Below are 22,734 nucleotides of genomic sequence, written 5' to 3'. Positions count from 1 at the left end.
CTGTTGAGCCTTCCATGAAAGAATTGGATGATTCCTCCATGAAGGATTGTAGGTGTTTCCATAGGGTTCTCCCATGTAATTCACCTCTTCTATTGAAGGGTTCTCAGGATCATAAGCTTCTTCCTCAGATGAAGCTTCCTTAGTACTGCTTGGTGCATTTTGCATCCCAGACAGACTTTGAGAAATCATATTGACTTGTTGAGTCAATATTTTATTCTGAGCCAATATGGCATTCAGAGTGTCAATCTCAAGAACTCCTTTCTTCTGACTAGTCCCATTGTTCACAGGATTTCTTTCAGAAGTGTACATGAATTGGTTATTTGCAACCATTTCAATCAGTTCTTGAGCTTCAGTAGGCGTCTTCTTCAGATGAAGAGATCCTCCAGAAGAGCTATCCAAGGACATCTTGGACAGTTCAGAGAGACCATCATAGAAAATACCTATGATGCTCCATTCAGAAAGCATATCAGTGGGACACTTTCTGATCAATTGTTTGTATCTTTCCCAAGCTTCATAGAGGGATTCTCCTTCCTTCTGTCTGAAGGTTTGGACTTCCACTCTAAGCTTACTCAATTTTTGAGGTGGAAAGAACTTTGCCAAGAAGGCATTGACTAGCTTTTCCAAGAGTCCAGGCTTTCTTTAGGTTGAGAATCCAACCATGTTCTAGCTCTGTCTCTTACAGCAAAAGGGAATAGCATCAGTCTGTAGACCTCAGGGTCAACCCCATTAGTCTTGACTGTGTCACAGATTTGCAAGAACTCAGCTAAAAACTGATGAGGATCTTCCAATGGAAGTCCATAGAACTTGCAATTCTGTTGCATTAGAGAAACTAATTGAGGCTTAAGCTCAAAGTTGTTTGCTCCAATGGCAGGGATAGAGATGCTTCTTCCATAGAAATCAGGAGTAGGTGCAGTAAAGTCACCCAGCACCTTCCTTGCATTGTTGGCATTGTTGTTGTTTTCGGCTGCCATTTGTTCTTCTTCCTTAAAGAGTTCGTTCAAGTGCTCTAAAGAGAGTTGTGCTTTGGCTTCTCTTAGCTTTCTCTTCAAGGTCCTTTCAGGTTCAGGATCAGCCTCAACAAGAATGCCTTTGTCTTTGCTCCTGCTCATAAGAAAGAGAAGAGAACAAGAAAGTGTGGAATCCTCTATGTCACAGTACAGAGATTCCTTTAGGTGTCAGAGAAAAAGAAGAGTAGAAGACAGAAGTGGAAAATTCGAACTTAACAGAGAAAATGGAGTTCGAATTTTGCATTAAGGGGTAGTGTTAGTCCATAAATAGAAGGAAGTGAGAAGGAGGGAAGTTATTTTCGAAAATTAAGTGAAAAATTTAAAACATTTTTGAAAAACACTACTTAATTTTCGAAAATGAAAAAGGAAAAGAAATCAAGTGATTTTTGAAAAAGGTTTTGAAATTAGAAATCAGAAAGATTTGATTGAAAACTATTTTGGAAAAGATGTTGTTAGGAAGATATGATTGATTTAAGAAAAAAATGTGATTGAGAAGATATGATTTGAAAAACATTGTAAAAAGATTTGATTTGAAAATTAAAAACTTGACTAACAAGAAAAGATATGATTCAAACATTAAACCTTTCTCAACAGAAAAGGCAACATACTTGAAATGTTGAATCAAATCATTAATTGGTAGCAAGTATCTTTAAAAATGGAAAGAAATTGATTTTGAAAAAGATTTGATTGAAAAATTGATTTGAAAAAGATTTGATTTTGAAAAGATTTTGAAAACTTAGAAAAAATTTGATTTGAAAACAAAATCTTCCCTTCTAGCCATCCTGGCGTTAAACGCCCAGAATGGTATCCATTCTGGCGTTTAACGCCCAAAATGCTACCTTTTTGGGCGTTAAACGCCCAACCAGGTACCCTGGCTGGCGTTTAAACGCCAGTCTGTCCTTCTTCACTGGGCGTTTTGAACGCCCAGCTTTTTCTGTACAATTCCTCTGCTGTATGTTCTTAATCTTCAATTCTCTGTATTATTGACTTGAAAAGACACAAATTAAAAATATTTTTGGATTTTTAATAATAAGGACAAACCAAAATGCAACAAGAATCAAATAACAATGCATGCAAGACACCAAACTTAGCAGTTTGTATACTACTGACACTAACAAAATGAAAATGCAAATGAGACACACTAGATACTCAAGTCAATAGAATTCAAAGATCAGATCAAGCAAATCATCAAGAACATCTTGAAGATCAATAAGACATATGAATGCATGCAATTGACACCAAACTTATGATGAGACTAGACTCAAACAAGAAATATTTTTGGATTTTATGATTTTGTAAAATTTTTTTGTGTTTTTCGAAAATTAAGTGGAAAAAGGTATCAAAATTCTTAATGAGAATTCCAGGAATCAGTGCAATGCTAGTCTAAGACTCCGATCCAGGAATTAGACATGGCTTCACAGCCAGCCAAGCTCTCAAAGAAAGCTTCGGTCCAAAACACTAGACATGACCAAAGGTCAGCCAAGCCTTAGCAGATCACTGCTCCAAAAGCAAGATTGATAAGACATCAACAAGCTCTTGTGATGATAAGTTGAAACCTCGGTCCAATGAGATTAGACATGGCTTCTCAGCCAGCCAGATTTCAACAAATCATCATGAAACTCTAGAATTCATCTTCAAGAATTTCGAAAAAAATAAATACCTAATCTAAGCAACAAGATGAACCGTCAGTTGTCCAGCCTGAACAATCCCGGGCAATAACACCAAAAACTTGATGTTGTTGCCGGATCTTGGCACTGATGTTACCAAAAGCTTGCTCAAAACTTGAACAATCCCCGGCAATGGCGCCAAAAACTTGGTGCTGTTGCCGGCTTTTGGCACTGATGTTACCGGATCAAAAGCTTGCTCAAAACTTGAACAATCCCCGGCAACGGCGCCAAAAACTTGGTGTGCGAAATTGTGAACAATACTTTTTCACAACTCTCATAATCCCCGGTAATGGCTCCAAAAACGTGGTAGCTCAATACCATGGCATTACACAACTTCGCACAACTAACCAGCAAGTGCACTGGGTCGTCCAAGTAATAAACCTTACGTGAGTAAGGGTCGATCCCACGGAGATTGTTAGTATTGAAGCAAGCTATGGTCATCTTGTAAATCTTAGTCAAGCAAACTCAAATGGATATAGTGATGAACGAAAATAACACAAAGGTAAAGATAGAGATACTTATGTAATTCATTGGTAGGAACTTCAGATAAGCGTATGAAGATGCCTTCCCTTCCGTCTCTCTGCCTTCCTACTGCCTTCATCCAATTCTTCTTACTCCTTTCCATGGCAAGCTCGTGTAGGGTTTCACTGTTGTCAGCAGCTACCTCCCATCCTCGCAGTGAAAACTAATGCTCTTACACTCTGTCACAGTGCGGCTAATCACCGGTTTGGTTCCCTCCCCTACCGGAATAGAATCACTCTTTTGCGTCTGTCACTAACGCCCAGTAGGTTACAGGTTTGAAGCACGTCACAGTCATTCAGTCATTGAATCCTACTCAGAATACCACAGACAAGGTTTAGACCTTCCGGATTCTCTTGAATGCCGCCATCAGGTCCTGCCTATACCACGAAGACTCTGATCTCACGGAATGGTTGGCTCGTTTGTCAGGCGAGCACTCGGTTGTCAGGCGATCAACCATGCATCGTGCAATCAGGAATCCAAGAGATATTCACCAAGCCTCAAATGCTTGTAGAACAAGAGTGGTTGTCAGTCACTTTGTTCATGAGTGAGAATGGTGATGGGCGTCAATCATCACCTTCATCAATTTGAAGAACAAGTGATATCTTGGAATAAGAACAAGCGGAATTGAATGGAAGAACAATAGTAATTGCATTAATACTCGAGGTACAGCAGAGCTCCACACCTTAATCTATGGTGTGTAGAAGCTCCACCGTTGAAAATACATAAGCATAAGGTCTAGGCATGGCCGAATGGCCAGCCTCCCAATGATCTAAGATAGCATGAAGATAGCTACCAAAGTCCTCTTAAGATCTAAAGTGATCAAAAGATCGCATTCTCCCTGATACAATGTCAAAAGATCCTATAAATAGTAAACTAGTGTCCTAAGGTTTACAGAAATGAGTAAATGACAGAAAAATCCACTTCCGGGCCCACTTGGTGTGTGCTTGGGCTGAGCAATGAAGGAATTTCGTGTAGAGACCTTTTCTGGAGTTAAACGCCAGTTCTCATGCCAGTTTGGGCGTTTAACTCCAAATTTTATGCCAGTTCCGGCGTTTAACGCTGGAATTTCTGTAGGTGACTTTGAACGCCGGTTTGGGCCATCAAATCTTGGGCAAAGTATGGACTATCATATATTGCTGGAAAGCCCAGGATGTCTACTTTCCAACGCCGTTGAGAGCGCGCCAATTGGGCTTCTGTAGCTCCAGAAAATCCACTTCGAGTGCAGGGAGGTCAGAATCCAACAGCATCTGCAGTCCTTTTTGGTCTCTGAATCAGATTTTTGCTCAGGTCCCTCAATTTCAGCCAGAAAATACCTGAAATCACAGAAAAACACACAAACTCATAGTAAAGTCCAGAAAAGTGAATTTTAACTAAAAACTAATAAAAATATACTAAAAACTAACTAGATCATACTAAAAACATACTAAAAACAATGCCAAAAAGTATACAAATTATCCGCTCATCAGTCTGCTTGAGCCTTCTCAACACATGGCCCAGAAAAAAGTGGAACTGACACTGTTTCATGCCTAGCTCTCAATCCAAGCTCTCATTTCCAATGAAAAATCCTACTTCAACGAGTCTTGGCAAATTCACATAAACAAAACTTTTTGTGAGGCGTGGTCACGTGAGTATAGCAAGACCGTGTTCAAGCTCACGTGGCAACTCGGAAATCACCTGGTTCGCAGGCCGCCCAAGATCTACGAGGCCTTCAAGAGGAACTATTTTCGCACCTGGGTTTCCACCGTACTTGAACTTTTTTTTCGTCTGAAAGGAGGAAGTGGTGGTTCGAGACGTCGGAAATAATGTCGAAGGTGTTGAAGACGCTCTTCGCTTCTTCCATGGTGTCTAGGGTAAGGATGTGAGTAGGATTGGACTGCTGAAACAGAATGCAGACATGACTGCTGAAATAGAATGCAGACGGAACTGCCAGAAGAAGGCGCAAATAGAATCGCCGGAAGAAGGCGCAGACAGGCCATAGTAAATATTCCATGAATGATAGTTGTTTCTTGTTAGAACAGGAAAACCAAGACTGTTGTTGGATTTTTACTTGGATGGATGTAATTTAGATTGGTTGGATTCTAAGTTAAATTGGAAGATTGATTATTCATTGTGGGAGGAGATTGAAAAAGAAGCAGGGTGATTTCTCACCGGAAAGATGATAGCTTGTTCCTCTTCAAGGAGGATACCGAGGCTTGGATGTAACACCCTAACTACCAAAGCTCACGCTTCCGGCTGCGCAACTCTGATAGCTCGGACATTACGACGACTTTTATACTATTTAATACTAAAATATGAGCCTGTTTGAAACTTTAAACCGCAATACCGCTCCCAAAATACTTTCATCCGATAACATACATCCATAGATACCATACAACTTACATAAACTCATAAAGAGTACATACATATATAAATAGTAACACAAGCATTATCCAATACAATTCCTATCCCTCTTACAGAATATATCAAGATAAAGGCGAGGGTACAATAAGTAATAATCTAAAGCAATACATAACATTTCAACAACTAAATAAACTCTTCGTAACTTCTGAGCCCATATCCTGAAAGGGAAAAAAAGTAGGAGGGTGAGAACATCATCCTCGAAAGGGTTCTCAGTAGAGGGTTTTTTGGGAATTACTGTAATAGCATACGTGAAGATAACCGACCAGTGATTCATAACCGTCTTATGCCTCTTTTCAAAAACAACGGTTTACAATAAAAGTAAAGTCGGAAATCTTTTCTGAAAGAAGAACCGTTCAATTCTCAAAAACTCAAAAGCCTTTCAAAACGGTTTATCTATGCGGAACCAAAATAGCCTTTCATATTTTATTCCAACCCAGAAACACAAAATCGAAATCAACCATCAGTTCATCTCATTCCAACCACGGCCCTAGGCCCAAATAATCCAACAACAACCAATCACCACAATCCAACAGAGTCCCAGTTGCAAACACAGATAGGAAGTTCAAGCACAAACAAACAGTTACAGCAAGTAGAACAAGTAGCAGGTAATCACAAGTAATCACATAGGCAAACCAAGTACAATATGCACACCCAAACAATGTCACATAGATGCATATGATGCATGCCTGTCCCTAGTGGCTAATGATATCATCTGTCGGTTATAGAGCCAACCCGACAAGTTCTGGTAGCTAACCATTGGACTGTCCCTCTGTCGTGTCTCCCCAACTCGAGTTATACTCAATATAAACTTGATCATAATCATGATCCATATCCATCACCCTCACTGGTGAATATTTTATGGGGGTGAGCTCATCCAGGAATTTCACAGTGCCTGGCCACCCTGACGACATAGGGTCAAAAGAGCTTCGAGTCTCCACCTGGAGCACGTGGTGGCTAGCCACTGCTTCCTCCCAGGAAAACTCTTATCTCCGATAGTGGAAGTGCAACATCACAACTTATCAATGTCTCAGCATAAATGCTTTCATTCTCAATCATGGATCAACATCCATCTCAGCCATCCGGCTCACGGTTCAATCCAGAACCAGCCAATATTCATATCATTCAAGCCATTCTGGCTCACAACAAAATAGCACTTCCACATTCAAAATCATCAAATTCATGAAATCGGCATTTAAGCCATAAATCATTTTCTCTATTCATTTCACTTTGAAATCAAGTTTCAACTCTTTTCAGCCTTGGCTTTAGAAATCTCATTTCTCAAATAATCTCAGGCTCATAAGCCAAATTTACTCAAAGTGAGTTCCCTTTTTAAAACAAAGCCACTCTTGGCATTCTCTTTCCAAAACTTCCAAAACCATGGAAGGTTAAAGATTTATTTTAAAGTATTCAAAATCACCCATACAACAATGGGATTTTATAACAAAAGTTCCTCGGCAGAGTCCCAAGTCTTTAGAGGAGAATAACATAACTCATTTCACCAAATTTATTTTAAATTCATTAAAAACCTTGGCTTCCTGGTTTGAGTAGTAAAATAGGATCTAAGCCAATCCGAGTCATGTAATCAATTACTCTTTTCAAAGCCATTTCCTTTACTTAAACAAAACCGGCTTCAATTCCATAATTAAATCTGAAGCATTTCAAACTGCTAAGAGAATCATTTTTGTTGTGTTAAACTAGAGTTCAAAGGGTACTCTGAATCTCATTCAAAACATCAAAATAAAGAAGTTCATCAATCGAAATCCAATTCCTTTTAAAATCACGAAAACTCTTCCAATGGACACCCTTTATGTTTAATAGAGAAGAACATAAACCCGTTTTACCTTTTAAAACAGCCTCAAGGCAAAATTCACTTTTGAATAACTTGTACCCAAAGACATACTATTCTTCTTGGAAAATAAGGAGAAATGATGATTCTCTTTTTAGTAATTCTTTCAAAGCATAGCTTCATCGTTTTTCATAATTGATCTAAGTAAAGTTAATAAAAGAAGACCTAAATTCGCTATCCTCCAAGTAAATAGGAAAGGCATTAATCTCAAAATTTCCCAAATAACATTTCAAATAAAGCCTCAGATTTTATAGAAATTTCGGCAGCATCTCCCTTAAAACTTGGACTTTGCCACCCGGTTCGGGTCCCAGCTAAACCGTTCGTCAATCCTTTTCAACAATCCAGAATCCCAAAACTCAATTCAAAATCATGCTAAATCCATCAGTTGCCTCAGTGGCATATCTCAAGAAAACTATTTCAAATCAAATCAATATCAACCGATTTAACTCATTTTCAAAGCTTTAAAGAAACGGCTCAGTAACAAATCATTTGTCCAAAACCAAGTCAATTAAAGTAAACCAGGCTGAATTCAAAGGTGCATTCGACTTTTCAAATCATCAAAAAAATTAACTCAAATCAAATCAATCCTCAGCGGATTAAACTCAGATTTCAAATCTTTAAAGAATCAACTTCAAAACATTACATTCCACAAGCCGCACAACAATTCAGCCAAATCAACATCCATAATCATTCGAATCAATCAAATAATACATAAGGCATATACAATCACCAAATACACAATATCTCACATCATTATCCATATGTAATAATTCCAATACATAAAACATAGTGTTTGGAGAGCGCCCCTACCTCAAAACACAATTTCATAACCCAAATGACTCATCAAGTCCTTTCCGCCTCAATTCGTACTGACGGCAACCAAAACCTCAGCTCCAAGCCACTTTCGCAACAGTCTCAACAACTCTAATCGCAACATACAACAATCGAACTCAATCTTATAGCAATTAACGCCATAAACCTCAGCATGAGATAACAGAATAATAACGAAAGGGCTTTCAAATCGAAATGCTTACCGAACCGAAGAAGGAGCGGCTGAACCGAAACAACGGCGGTCTCTGAACCGGTTCGGCGGTAACCCGGCAGTCAGCCCCAAGCAACAGCGACGATCTGAACCACACGCAACGACGATGAAGTTCCAGGAAACTCAACAGAAGGAAAACTCAACTTAAAAGCCTTACCGGCAGTGGAGCTCGGTGGCGGCAGCGGCGTTCTTGGCGGTTGAAGCTCGGTTAGAAGCTCCGGCGACGTAGCAGCAGTGACATTTTCCGGTGGCAGAGGCTTACTGGTGCACCCCATAAGCGGTGACAAGGTTCCCAACAGCAGCTGGGCTTCACGGCGGCAGAGTAAGCAAGACTAGCAATGGCGCGGCTGGAGGTCACAGCGCGTACGGCGGCGACACGGAAGGACTGGTCGGCGACGAGGAGAACGGCGGCCCCAGGCTCGGCAATGGCGGAAGGCGGCGATGGTTTCCCTCGCAGTGGCTCCCTTTCGCGCATCTCCTCTCTTCCTGTGCGCGAGTTCAGTGGCGGCGAGACAGAGAGGCACGGCGCTCTTCCCCCTCCTCGGTCAGACGACGGCGGCAATGAGACCAGCACACTGGTGCAGGCCTTCCTCTCCTCCTCCCTTCTTCCGCGACTCAGTCTCCATTTCTCCCTGATTTTTGGCTTCTGTTCCTCTCCTTTCATGGAGAAAGAGGAAAGGAAACCGTGTGCTGCTGTTTGTGTTGCTGAAGGGGGGTTGGGGTGGTGGCTGCTGGGTTACAAGGATTAGGGTTTCATTTTTGAAACTTAGGGTTAGGGGCATTTTTGTAATTTCACTTAAAATAGGGATAATATAGTAATTGAAATCCAATTTAAATCCAACACTATTTGTATATAGAAAAATACTATTTACTCATCACTTTTACAAATTATTTTCAACAAAATACCCAAATCAAATAATTAGAAATAATATACTTAATTTTTCTATTTTCCAAAATAGCAGTATTAATATTTAAAATATTAGTTACTTAGTCCAAAACATATAAAATCCTTATTATTTCACAACTAGCAACTTTATAATTCAAATATAGAAAATAATCCAATAATTATAAAATTGGATAATAATCGTAACTCATCTCAAATCTAATAAATCAAAACTTGCCTTAATTACCTTTAATAAAATAATTTCTGAAATTAAGGGTATAATTAACCATAAGATTTGAGACTTGATCATAATAAGACTTTTTAAAAGCTTTGGGTCTTACATTAGATACCATCATATAATTATGAAAGAATAGGAAAAGAAAAGATGATGAAGTTTTATTGATTGTTTATTGATTGAATTGAATTTAATTGAAACATTTGACCAGTTTGGGGTACAAGTCTTCCCTCAACATCTTCCGAGAAAATTTCAAAATTTTCGCCTCCAAAGAAGGCAAACTCAGTGATGGACTCTTGCAGCAGTTATATCCAACCATAACGCGATGGTCTCTTCTTCTTCAACATAAAGCTCCCTTCGGAATATCCAAACAACCCTCCGATTTTATAATTCCACTCCTTTGGGCTTGGTCTCAACCCGAACCTCTACAACTCCGGCATGGTCTGCTTGATCCATCTCAACACTTGGCCCAGCAAAAAGTGGGACCCACAAGGCTCGACACTGTTTCAGGTCTTGCTCTCAATCCAAGCTCTCGTTCTCAATGAAAAACCCTACTTCAACGAGCCTTGGCAGATTCACTTAAACAAAATTTTTCTTGAGATGTGGTCACGTGAGTATAGCGAGACCGTATTCAGGCTCACATGGCAACTCGGGAATCACCTGGTTTGCAGGCCACCCAAGAACTACGAGGCCTTTATCAGGAACAATTTTTACACCCGGGCTGTCACCGTACTAGATCCTCTTTTTCATTTGGAAGGAAAAAGTGGTGGTCCAAGACGTCAGAAACAATGTCGAATGCGTTGAAGATGCTCTCCACTTCCTCCATGGTGTCTTGGGTTAGGATGTTAGGAGGATTGAACTGTTGAAACATAATGCAGACATGACTACTGAAATAGAATGCAGACGAATCTGCCAAAAGAAGGCGCAGATGAAACTGCCGGAAGAAGGCATAGACAGGCCATGGTGACTATTCAATGAATGATAGTTGTTTCCTGTTAGAACAGGGGTAACCAAGACTGATGTTGGATTTTTACTTGGATGGATGTAATAGAGATTGGTTGGATTCTGACCTAAATTGGAAGATTGATTATTCATTGTGGGAGGAGGTTGAAAAAGAAGTATGGTGATTTCTCACCGAAAAGATGATAGCTTATTCCTCTTTAAAAAGGATACTAAGACTATGATACCATGATAAAATTTGAAAGAATCAGAAAAGAAAAGATGAATAAATTTTATTGATTGTTTATTGATTAAATTAAATTTAATTGAAACATTTGAACCAGTTTGGGGTACAAGTCTTCCCTCAACATCTTTCGAGAAGATTCCGAAATTTTTGCATTCGAACATGGCAAACTCGGTGATAGACCCTTGCAGCAGTAATATCCAACCATGACACGATGGTCTCTTCTTCTTCGACATAAAGCTCCCCTCGGAATATCCATACAACCCTCCGATCTTATACTTCCACTCCTTTGGACTCGGTGTCAACCCGATCCTCTACAACTCCGGTAAGGTCTGCTTGAGCCTTCTCAACACGTGGCCTGGCAAAAAGTGGAACCCACAAAGCTCAACATTGTTCCGGGTCTTGCTCTCAATCCAAAGTCCAAACTCTCATTCTCAATGGAAAATCCTACTTTAACGAGCCTTGGCAGATTCACGTAAACAAAATTTTTCTTAAGGCGTGGTCACGTGAGTATAGTGAGACCGTGTTCAGGCTCACGTGGCAACTCAGGAATCACCTGGTTTGCAGGCCGCCCAAGAATTACAAAGCCTTCATTAAGAACTATTTTCGCACCCGGGCTGCCACTGTACTAGAATCTCTATCGTCTGGAAGGAGGAAGTGGTGGTCCAAGACGTCGAAAACAATGTCGAAGGTGTTGAAGATGCTCTCCACTTCTTCCATGGTGTATAGGATTAGGATTTGAGGAGGATTAGACTACTGAAACAGAATGCAGACATGACTGTTAAAATAAAATGCAGACAGAACTGTCGGAAGAAGGCGCAGATGGAACTGCCGGTAGAAGGCGCAGAGAGGCCACAATGACTATTCCATGAATGATAGTTATTTCTTGTTAGAACATGGGTAACCAAGACTGTTGTTGGATTTTTCCTGGGATGGATGTAATAGCGATTGGTTGGATTCTAAGCTAAATTGGAAGATTGATTATTCATTGTGGGAGGAGGTTGAAAAAGAAGTAGGGTGATTTCTCACCGGAAAGATGATAGCTTGTTCCTATTCAAGGAGGATAGCAAGACTTTGATGCCATCATAAAATTGTGAAAGAATAGAGAAAAAAGATTAAGAAATTTTATTGATTGTTTATTAATTGAATTTAATTTAATTTAAACATTTGAACCAGTTTGGGGTACAAGTCTTCCCTCAACATCTTCCGAGAAGATCCCAAAATTTTCGCCTCCGAATAGGGCAAACTCGGTGATAGACCTTTGCAGCAGTAATATCCAACCATGATGTATGGTCTCTTCTTCTTCGACATAAATCTCCCCTTGGAATATCCAAACAACCCTCCGATCTTATACTTCCACTCCTTTGAGCTTGGTCTCAACCCGAACCTCTACAACTCTGGCAAGGTTTGCTTGAGCCTTCTCAACACGTGGTCTGGCGAATAGTGGGACCCACAAGGCTCAAAATTGTTCCAAGTCTTGCTCTCAATCCAAGCTCTCGTTCTCAGTGAAAAATCATACTTCAACGAGCTTGGTAGATTCACGTAAACAAAATTTTTCATGAGACGTGGTCACGTGAGTATAGCGAGACCATGTTCAGGCTCACGTGGCAACTCGGAAATCACCTGGTTCGTAGGCCGCCCAAGATCTACGTAGGCCTTCATCAGCTACCATTTTTGCACCTGGGCTACCACTGTACTTTAACCTCTTTTTCGTCTGGAAGGAGGAAGTGGTGGTTCGAGATGTCGGAAACAATGTCGAAGGTGTTGAAGACGCTCTACACTTCTTCCATGGTGTCTAGGGTTAGGATGTGAGGAGGATTGGACTGCTGAAATAGAATACAGACATGACTGCTGAAATAGAATGCAGACGGAACTGGCGCAGATGGAATTGCCGGAAGAAGGTGAAGGCCATAGTGACTATTCCATGAATGATAGTTGTTTCCTGTTAGAACATGGATAACGAAGACTGATGTTGGATTTTTACTTGGATGGATGTAATAGAGATTGGTTAGATTCTGAGCTAAGTTGAAAGATTGATTATTCATTGTGGGAAGAGGTTGAAAAAGAAGTAGGGTGATTTCTCACCGGAAAGATGATAGCTTATTTCTCGTCAAAGAGAATACCAAGACTCTAATACCATGATAAAATTGTGAAAGAATAGGAAAAGAAAAGATGAAGAAATCTTATTGATTGTTTATTCGTCTTTTTTATTTATATATGTATAAAAATATGATTATTTCCCATAATGCGCATAGATGAAAAATTGGAATAAAATACGCATGGCCATTTTTGGACAGCACACACGAAATGAAATTACACTCCATTTTAAGGATGGTGCACACGAAATAGAACTCCCAACTCACTTGCATCACCCACGAAATGGAGCAACGATTGCAGCCAGGACAGACGCGAAATGGAGCCTGTCAGACTGTGTCCCATTTGGTGGGTGATGCAAGTGAGTTAGAAGCTCCATTTCGTATGCACCATCCTTGGAATGGAGTGTAATTCCATTTCGTGTGTGCTGCCCCTGAAATGGCCATGCGTATTTTATTCCAATTTTTCATCCATGCGCATTTTGGGATATATATATATATATATATATATATAACATTGCCTACAAAAGATAAAAATAAAGATAAGATAAGAAGATAACATAAAGATAAGATAATAAAGACTAAAATTATAACTGAATTTATGTATTATGTTAGATTGAATTTGTGGGTCACAAGATTTTTTTATTGTTGTCATGAGTTAAGGTAAAAGAGTAGTTTAATAATATATATTAAAATATAAAATATAAAATATAATTTAACACATTAAATATATAAATACATAGCAGCTATTTGTTTGTATAAATAATATTTTTACTTCTCAATATATATAATTAAAATTTTAATAATGTCCTAGATAATAGATATAAGAAAAAAATTAACGGTATTAATTCCATTACAAGTTGTTATCCTGATGCATGTAAATGGAATGAAAGAAAATAAGAAAAGAAGAGAGAGATATAAATTATTGAGAGAAGAGGACAAATTAATGGACCCTCCTTTGATTTGCAGCGGTAGCACGTCATAGGGTAGAGCTGGCAAAATTGAAAATGAAAACCCATTTTTAACAACACAAATCATTTGGAGAATACATCCAATCTTGCTGTTGTTATTGTCTCCAGTTTGTTATTTTTTCCACTGCTGTCCCTATTCAATATTCATATCTAAAACCATAAAGATAAACAAAAATGTTTCATAAACTCATTTTATATCTTGTACTATATTAATTAAAATGTAATGTAGTATAATAATTCCTACTTAAAGTGAGACTATTTTTCATTTCAGGAGTAATAAAAATGTAAGTTAATATAATATGTAAGGTCATTTTTAAATGTTTCTTATTTACGTAAGGAGTGTTATATTTTTTGTTAATTAAATAAATTTTAACTCTATATTTATTATATATATTTTATAATTTTAATTATTTTGTTAATTATATTTTTATAATTTCATCAAACTTTTAATTAGGTTCTTATAGTTTAAAAGTTTATGATTGATTTCCTATATTAAATAAACAAGCTTTTAATTAGGTCCTTTCTAATTATTTTTTATAAAAAATATTTTTTTTTGAAATTTTCATTTTTTATTTTGATGGACGATAAATTATGAAATATTTTTAAAGCAAAATATAGAATTAATCTTTTATTTTTGAAAAATAACAACTATTAAGAATCTAATTACTAATTTTAATTTTATTTTATATAGGATTAAATTACAAAATTTTAAATTATAAGAATCTAATTAAAAATAATAGAATTATAAGAGTCAATAGAATAATTAAACTTATTTTATATCAATAGTTTATATTTAAAAACTAAAATTTAAAATCCAAAGTTATAATACTATTTTTATTTTCTTTTTCTATTAGCAAATTAATATTTAAAAAACTCTGCACCCTTACATACTTTTTCCAAAATAAATACGTTTATATATCGTTACTTGAAAGAACGAACATATAGTACCTTGTATAAAGACCGCATACCCTAAATAAAGAAGTGAATGGTCAATGATGAGAAAGTTGTATTATTATTAGATGCTTATTTAATTTATGCCCATATGCTCTCTCGTGATCTGTTAATAACATCAAAAAGCTTAATATAACAAAAATAAAAAGAGTTGTTTAGGATAAAGCATATTCTTCTTCAATAATAATGTGCTCGTTGTTAACCGAACCGTGTATCTGCATTATTTTTGGAAACAAAATACCTTGTTCTATATCATATAACATGTGGTTCATTTCATTTCCTCAACAATTTGATTCCTAATTTGACCATTGGTGGAGTGGGGTATGCTAATTCTTGAATGTATCTATACCTGCCTAGCAACACACCTATGTAATAATAATATTAATGATAATTAAGAGAAAATTGTAAGGATTAATTATTTTTATTTTTTGTTGTCTTTTTTATTTTGATAGATTACCTTAATCTACTATAGATCAAAATTTTATTTAATAATTTATCACTAGTTAATAAATTATATATATATATATATATAATAAAATTTAAATTTTTATACTTATTTAATCAGATAAATAAATTACTTGTTATAATTTTAGATACTAATTATATATTATTAAAATCCAAATAAGTTTAAGGACAAGGAGGCTTTTAAGACCAATCATAAACCAACCTATGCTATGCTGTGTGTAGAAGAGTATAGTATGATAGATTTGACGGTCCATAAGAAATGAAATTAGGCTCATTTTTTTATATATAAAAAATATTAGTATTTTTGTTAAAAATAAAATTATTTGATATAATTATAACGGAAAAGCTCTGCATAGGGCTTGTATGCTTTACAAGTTTATTAAACAATAAATTTAAAATACGCGCTCCTCCACGTACGTTGATTACACGCGCTATATAATATCCCGCGTATATCTAACTTCCAAATTTAAAATATTTGTTTCCTTCTTCGTTTTCGTTATTTTGAGATTTGGTTGTTCTTCTTCTCGCGCGTCTTCCCTCATTCTTCTCCATCGATCTTTTCCTCTTCTTTTCTCACTGGTATGTTCTTCGTTTACGTTATCTTTTTCTCTCTCTGCAACTCGAGCTTCGTTTTCTCTTTTGATTTGTTGTTTTCTGAAATCAAAGTTCGAACTCGTTTTAAAGATAATGGATCCTTCAAGCTCAGATTGTGTGCTGAATCCAGGCGATGTGGATTATGAATTTGAATCTAACGAAGTTCCTGAGGTTTGATTTACAGTAATTTGTATAGCATTGTGTAGTTTAAAAATTGCTGAACATTGTTTAATTACCTGGAATTTATAGCAGACGCTCGGGTGTAGATCAATTCTTTTTTGGGCGTATTTTAGCTATAAGTGTGGGTGTATATACACTTTACTGGTTTTTTGTTATTTTTAATTGAGTTGTTGTTGTTCAGGTGTATTATTCAGACATGATTGGGTGTGTTTTTAGTTTTTGACATGGTGTATTCTGCAGCCTGTGTATTGACTGTTTATGGCTTTAAAGGTCATTCTGTAGTTGAGTTGTTTCGGTTCGGGTGTATCATATTAGACATGATTGGGTGTATTTGTATTATATCTATGGGTGTATTCACAGTTCTGACACGGTGTATTGTGCAGCCTCTCTCGGTTGTTGATGACGAGCTTGTTCCGAAGGTCGGAATGACCTTTACCACCCTTGAAGATGCCGGAAAATTTTACAGGAACTACGCCAAGGCTGCAGGTTTCTCTACAAGAGTTCGGTGCACAAATAGGAAGGGAAACGAGATTAAGAATCAACTGATTACATGTAGCAGAGAGGGAAAATGGAAATCTAAAATATCTCCAACCGAGAAGACCAATCCGACAGCCGGTTCAAACTGTCCTGCAAGAATTTATATACACACATTGAAGGATGTCGGTGCTTGGATCATTTCAAAGGTTGTGCTGGATCATTCACACCATTGCTGTCCAAGCAAAGCAGAGATGCTCAAACAGCACAGGGAACTAAGCATGTCCATTCGTCGTACGATAGAGAATAACGACGAGGCCGGTATCAGACCAAGCAAAACCTACCAATCATTTGTTGCGGCTGCCGGGGGTCACCGCGAGTTAAATTTTATCGAAAAGGACGTGAGGAATTACATTATCAGGGAAGTGCGAAATGTTTCCGAACAAGAAGATGCAAAGGAATTCGGGAAATATTTCTTAAGAATGAAAGAGAAGAATCCGAATTTCTTTTTTGAGCTCGAACTCGAGGAGGATCAATCGATTAAGCTGGCTTTTTGGGCCGACGCAAGAAGCAGAGCCGCCTTTGAGTATTTCGGAGACGTCATTTCATTCGACACCACCTACAATACAAACAGGTAACAAACTGTCCCTGTTTATGATGCTAAATTAATTTATTTTTACGAATCCGCAGCAGAGGTGTATATTGGATGTGTCATTGGGTGTATTCAAAGCATTTGTTAGGGTGTACCTAATGATTTTGCATTCTGGACGATGGTAATTCGTTTTAGGTATAATTTGGTCTGTGGTTCTTTTGTCGGGGTGAATCACCACGGTCAATCAACACTTCTCGGATGCTCTTTGATGAAGAACGAAGAAATTGAATCATTCAAATGGTTATTTCAATGCTGGCTTCGTTGCATGGGAGGAAACGCTCTGAAAGAGTTTCTCACCGATCAGTGCGCATCAATGAAAAGGGCTTTAGAGGCCTGTATGCCAACAACAGTTCACCGCTGGTGTATTTGGCACATCATGAAGAAGATTCCAAGCAAATTAAACGGGTACAAGGGACATGCCAATATCGAACAACAAATGAGCCATGTTGTTTGGAACTCTCATAGCAAAGACTCATTCGATAGGAATTGGAACGATTTTCTGGTGAATTTTGGTCTTGCGGACAACAAGTGGCTTTCAGGTAATGTGTTTTTAAAATCTGCAGCAGAGGTGTAAATTGTACGATCTCTCGGGTGTATTTTACTGTGTGTGTTTGGGTGTATTATGCAGATCTGTACGAAGACCGTCACATATGGGTTCCTATCTATCTGGACCACCACTTCTGGGCAGGGATGAGAAGCACACAAAGGAGTGAGAGCATGCATTCATTTTTTAACAAGTACATCACCCGAAACAGCTCGCTCATTCAGTTCGTCAAACAGTACGATAATTGCCTCGGAAGCAGGGAGCAAGCAGAGAGAGAATCAGATGCTGCAGATTTTTATACGGTCATACCGTGTGCAACCAAATCCTCCATCGAAGCTCAGTTTCAAGATGCGTACACTCACGCAAAGTTTAGGGAAGTCCAAGCCCAATTCAGAGGAAAGGCGAATTGCATCACCAGATTAAAGAATTCCGCTCTAGGCTATTCAGTATACGAAGTCGGAGAACAAGTTTTCAGCTCAATATTCGACAAGTTCGCGGTTACCTATGACTCAGTTGCAGCCGAGGTAAAATGCCAATGCTTATTATTCGAGTCGAGAGGGATACTGTGCCGTCACGCACTAAGCGTGTTAAGCTTCGAACAAGTAAGCCAAGTGTCCCCTAGATACATACTGGAACGATGGAGCAAGAAGGTAAAGAGGCGACACACACACATCAAGAGCAGCCACGACGAGCCACTGATGGAGCCAAGAAGCAAGAGGTTCGACCAATTGGTTTTTCGTTCGCAAAATATTTGTGAATTTGCCTCCGAATCGGAGGAGCTGACTGCAATTCTGCATCGTGCGTACGATAACGTCATGGCCGAGATGGAAGCATTAAAAGGAAAAAGGAAGGGGACATCTTCTTTATCCCACGAAGACGCCAACTTGGAATCCGTTAACGAGCTTCAAAGCCCGCCAAGGATTCGAACAAGAGGACGTCCAAAAAACAGGCTAGGTTCAAAGCTGGAGAAACAGATTGCAAATGCCACAAAGAAGAAGAAGACGAAAGTTTTAAGCGAGGTAAATGTAATGTTCTTTAAATTTGTGGCGATTGAGTTTATTTTTCTAGTTAATAGTTTAGCTAATGCGTGAGTGTTATATTCAGATAAACCTGTTTGATGCTGCATCAGCGGCGCATTCAAGTTGCAGCCAATATCAGGGACAAGTTATAAATTATCAGTTCAGGGTACCAGCAGCAGGGGATAACTCTTTGGGTGTATAGTTATAAAGAGTATGGATGTAAAAGCACTGTTTCTTTTGGGTGTATTTTTGTTAATTGACAATTTACATATAGACACATATATAGATACATATAGAACAAAAGCTGTAAAAATTCACAGGTTATGGGCGTATATTTCAGTTGATGTTTTTTTTCATATTTTAGTACATGTAATTCATTCATTTTGAATACAGCACAGACAATTGGGTGTATATTTTATTCAACCTCGGGTGTATTATTAGACTTGCGTTGGGTGTAACAGTTTATAATATGCGTATGCCTTGATTTTTTGCTTTATGTTTTACCACCTGTAATACAGTTTTTGAATACATCACAGACAGTTTACCAGCACAGATAGTTTAACTATGGGAAAAAATATACATGGAATAGAAGTTGTTGATAAATGGCAAATATTTACATCATTTGTTCAATTTACAAACTACCCAGCAGTTGGATTACCCAGTTTCTATACCAGCAAAATTAATTTGACAAAACGGACTCAATAATACAGAGGATGGCTTTGACAACCTTATAGCACTACTCTCTCTAATTGCCCGATCTCTCTGTTTATTCATCTCACTGAATAGTATCCGGGAAGCATACTCCACTCTATAGTGGTCCACCTCCTCCTACAATTAAAAAGTATGTTATGTTTAAACAGAAATATTAATTCAGTAAAGTAATACAGAGTTATATAGTTCTAAAGACAGTTACCTGTGTCCAATTATCCCATTCATACTTCCCCTTTTTAATGTTTTCCGGCTCAATTAACTCAATCCACTTCATTACGTAGATAGCGCAGTCATAGCTGAAAACGAAGAAAATAAATTACAAATCTCATTTAGGAAAGTTTAAGGTTCAGAGTCACAAATCTATACCTTGTTTTTTGGCCTGAAATTTTAACATATGGTGCTTTAATTTCCTTCTCCTTCTCGCCTTTCTCGAGAGGTTTCCCGCCGGCATATGTTATCAATCTTGAAAATACATATCCCTTAAATACCAAAACAAATCAGTAATACACCCGAATGAATGGACAAGATACACCCAACTGAATATGGAATATACACCCAACTCAACCTTCAAAATAGACCTATCTATTAAAGTAAAGAAGACAGAGGCAACTTACAGTGAATTTATTAATGTCCTTTCTCTCATCGCTTGGAGCTTTTTTGTGTAGCGGGTCAAGTATTTGACATTTCCGCTTTCTTGTATTTATCAGCCATAACCACCAATGTCCCGAGTGGCAAACAGGAGCAAAAATCTGAAGGATTGCCACATTTCAACAGTCTGTTATTTTATTTGGCATATAAGTAAATAAGCGTACTAACAAATTTACGAAACGAAAACTTACATATGGATGCGAACTTAATTTTTTTCTATCTATGAATTCAATGAAACTCGGGTAGGCTTCCACCCTGAATTCTTTGTTCGTTTTCGGGGATATAAATTCCCCCCTTGGGTGATCCGAAAGTGCCATGCTCTGCAAGAATTGCGATACAAGAAATGAAAAACCGAAAATACACAACATACACCCAATCTAAGCTAAAAAATACACCCAAATCAATGCATAAAATACACCCAAAGTTCGTAGAAGTAACACTTACCACAATATCGGGGGGAGACAGTATATTTGTGCCTGAAACCTCTTTTCCTTTTTCTGGTTTAGGATGAGGCAGATGGCAGATACAATCTAGAAATCAATTTTAAATTAATAAACATTGCAGTTGACTTTGGTGTAAAAACATTAATGTTAGTCTAAAATTACCTGAGATTCTATATCACTTTTTGCCTGGAGGGATGCAAGGTGCGTTCTCATCAAAATGTATTCTCCTTGGCCAATCAGAGTGCATATCTCCTCATACTCGTCAGTATCGCCTTTTGCATCTTCCTTCAGTCTCGTCCCCCAGATGTAGCACTTTTGTTTCATATCATCCGGAATTTGATTTATTCCCCCAGGAGTTTCAACCTTTGCAGAACTTTCTCCCCCAGTCTACCTCTAAATTTGTGGACTTTCTTCTTTTCCCTTTGACGCACTGCTTGCTAATTTTTGGACCAAACTGTCTAATTGTTCTAGCATAGTTGCAGTTTCTGGAGATTTTTCCCTTTCTGTCTCCTGCGTCGACGCCCCCTCCTGGCTTGAATCTGTCAATCCGAGGCTGAATGATGGCATCCCCGGATCTGTTTTAGGAACATAGCTTGCTGTCCGTGCCATCATCAACAGGGCAGCAGCGTCCTCTGCGTCTGGATGACTGCGTCATTATGTATAAGAATAAGAGTAAGAATAAGAATATACGGATGATAAGCAAAGATTGATTTTAGTCTAATGAACTTACATTTTTGTTGGAGCTGGGGGAAGCTTGGGTGTTGTTTCTTGAAGTTGTTTGGGGGTTTCAGGAGTGCTGCACAGTTACACAAAATTAATCAGGAAGAATATACACCTAAACTGTTATCAAATATACACCCAAACCCTAAATAAATATACACCCAATACTATTTTCTTACGTTTCTCTAGCCCCTTCAATCTGTAGCATAGGGGTTGGTTCGAAATCTGCGTCAGTGGTTGTTTGTTGGGATGCCGGCACAAAAAACTGGATCGGGACTATAAACAAGAATAAAAATGAAAGGTTAACAACGTATTTGAAAATAATAAGGTTATAAGGTTGAAATATTCTTGGAAAACTCACATTGCAAGCGCTTCCGACGGCGTTTGTTCCCTAACAACCATCATATTCGAATCAGTCGGAGTCAACCTAAAATACACCCAAAGAAGATCAAAAAATACACCCGAACAATTCAAAAAGAAGACGGGCTTTGTTTTTGAGAACTTACATACTTGCAGTTTTTGCTTTTTTTTTTTGCTGCCTTTTTTTCTTGAATAAAATAATAAAGGGCTTTTTTTTCTAAAAAAATATATACAGAATTAGAAGTAGAAGTTATTAGAAGAACAAAAGTAACGGTTATTTGAAAGAGAAATTACATGCTCTGAGACGGCTGGTTTACACTACTCTGTTCTGTGCGTCCTTGAGAGGAAGGATCATCACTTCCCAAGTTCACAGCCGGTAGTCTAAACAGATTTCATGTTATTCAAACGAAATATACATCCAACTTAGTAAACAAGATACACCCAACTTGATCCACAAAATACACCCAAATTGTTTCACAGAATACATCCAAATCATGATAACAAGATTTTATTAAATAATAAAGCTTCTTACGTTTCAGAGGACACATAGCGACCTTCTGTCGATCGCAGGTCAGCTTGGTTCTCCCTGCAAAACAATATACAATTATTAGCAAACAAAAGACAACAAAATCTCAAATACACAGCCCAGCAAGACATACCCCTCTGCAGCAGATTTATCAACGTTTTCCCTTAGCCATTCATCGAGTTCGTCACTTGATATTTCATATCTCTCACTACATTCATAAAATAAGATGTTAACAAAAATAATTACGATGATAGACCGTAGTATAGCTTACGAGGTACTGTACCCGTCAAAGTATTGATCTTCTTCAGGAGGTGAATCCTCCACAACAACTTTTTTCTTTTTTTGTTGTGTTCTGGGTGGAAAAAAACAGTACCAATCAGAAATAAAAAATTAATTTTATCACAGAATTTTATCCAAAGAATTGCTTACTTTTTTGGAGTTATTTTTGTTTTTTTCTTTTTCTTCTCCTTCTCCGCAGGTGATGATTCTTCGCTCCTATAAGTTAATAATAGACACTTCAGTTAATACACGAAATCTTTATAACAAAGCCAAAAGAAAGGAGTATTAATTTCAGGACATTACTCATCACTTGGTTCAG

The 22,734-nt window shown here is 37.8% G+C and overlaps 1 long non-coding RNA gene and 1 other non-coding gene across 2 annotated transcripts; one reads left to right on the top strand and one right to left on the bottom strand.

The window, feature by feature from the left end:
- Nucleotides 1–459: 459 nt before the first annotated feature.
- On the top strand, nucleotides 460–567 carry LOC112798962 (small nucleolar RNA R71). Its single transcript, XR_003200555.1, has one exon. It is a non-coding gene; the product is annotated as a small nucleolar RNA R71 (small nucleolar RNA).
- A 21,488-nt stretch (nucleotides 568–22,055) lies between these two features.
- Nucleotides 22,056–22,488, bottom strand: LOC112794244 (uncharacterized). The gene is made up of 3 exons (XR_003198769.2): nucleotides 22,420–22,488; nucleotides 22,270–22,344; nucleotides 22,056–22,196 (listed from the first exon to the last, which is right to left on the bottom strand). It is a non-coding gene; the product is annotated as an uncharacterized lncRNA (long non-coding RNA).
- Between the last annotated feature and the right edge of the window lie 246 nt (nucleotides 22,489–22,734).

Source organism: Arachis hypogaea, chromosome 4 (genome assembly GCF_003086295.3).
Source record: "Arachis hypogaea cultivar Tifrunner chromosome 4, arahy.Tifrunner.gnm2.J5K5, whole genome shotgun sequence".
NCBI lineage: Eukaryota > Viridiplantae > Streptophyta > Magnoliopsida > Fabales > Fabaceae > Arachis > Arachis hypogaea.
Note: the sequence above shows the minus strand (reverse complement) of the source record. Positions and strands in the feature narration are given on the sequence as shown.